Below are 1,091 nucleotides of genomic sequence, written 5' to 3'. Positions count from 1 at the left end.
GGGGTCACAGCCCCGGGAGGAGACAGAGCGCGGCTCCCCCGCAATAAGACGCCGCCCCCACCCAACGGGAGCCCAGAGCCCTCGCACTCCCCGCCCCTCCCCCCGCGGGGAAAGCCCTTCACACTCCCCGCCCCCCCCCCCCAGGCGGGGAAAGCCCTTCACACTCCCCGCCCCCCCCCCAGGCGGGGAAAGCCCCTCCCACTCCCCGCCCCCCCCCCAGGCGGGGAAAGCCCCTCCCACTCCCTCCCCCTGCCCCCGCGGGGAAAACCCCTCCCACTCCCTGCCCCTCCGTTCCCCAAGCTCCGCTGGGCAGGAGGGAGCCGAGATGCGCCGCGAAGCCTCTTGCGCTGCGCTCCTTTCGCAGCCGGTCTGGCGGGAACGGAGCTTTCCTAGTCGCTGTTCGGCGGACACGAGGCGGGTTCCCCGCTGCGGGGCCCGAAGGGGAGAGTAGCAGGAGCCGCCCTGAACTCCGCAGCGCCCCGCGGGCGATCAGCAGGAAGCCGAAATCCGGGCAAAAATTTAAAACGGGACGCTAAGAACCCAGCTGAGACCCGAACCCATAACTGCAGCGCAAACACGGAAACGTAAAACTCGCTTTTATATTAACACAAATGGCCGGTCCCCGTAGAGACCCCCAAAAATTGCCGGTGCTGACTAGATTTCCAATCGGCATAGCGGGGTATTGGGAAAAGTTTTCAACTAGCAATAACCGCGCCTCGGATGAACCTCATGGGCTACGATATTGCCACTGCGCAAAGATCCCGAAAGAGCCGCCGGCGCGTCACCTCTTCCCGGCCACCGACTCCCAGCTCAGGGCGAGGCCCGGTACCGTGTGTGTGGGGGGAGGGGGGAGACGGGTGCGAAGTGCCCCGAGCAGCGATACCTCCGGCGCCCCTGGCAGCCCAGCCAGACCCAGAGGGCTTGCGGGGTTCCCCACTTTTGTGGGGGCTCAGCTGCCCGCAGAGGCGTCTGGGATCCCTATGCAAATGTAGGATTACGTCACCAGGCCAGAGCCTGCCCCAGGTGGATGGGCTGAGCCTACTTCAGCATGTGGTGGGGTGGCCAGTAGGGAGACTAGGGAGAAAGTGGGA

General features: G+C 66.0%; 1 non-coding gene across 1 annotated transcript; it reads right to left on the bottom strand.

Annotated features, from left to right (window-relative positions):
• Positions 1–619: 619 nt before the first annotated feature.
• On the bottom strand, positions 620–760 carry LOC112547436 (U4 spliceosomal RNA). The gene has a single exon (XR_003091177.3). It is a non-coding gene; the product is annotated as a U4 spliceosomal RNA (small nuclear RNA).
• Between the last annotated feature and the right edge of the window lie 331 nt (positions 761–1,091).

The sequence above is a fragment of the Pelodiscus sinensis genome, chromosome 30, assembly GCF_052426305.1.
Source record: "Pelodiscus sinensis isolate ZL-2025 chromosome 30, ASM5242630v1, whole genome shotgun sequence".
In the NCBI taxonomy this organism is placed as follows: Eukaryota; Metazoa; Chordata; order Testudines; family Trionychidae; genus Pelodiscus; species Pelodiscus sinensis.
The sequence above is the reverse complement of the archived record's forward strand: the minus strand, read 5'-3'. Positions and strand labels throughout refer to the sequence as shown.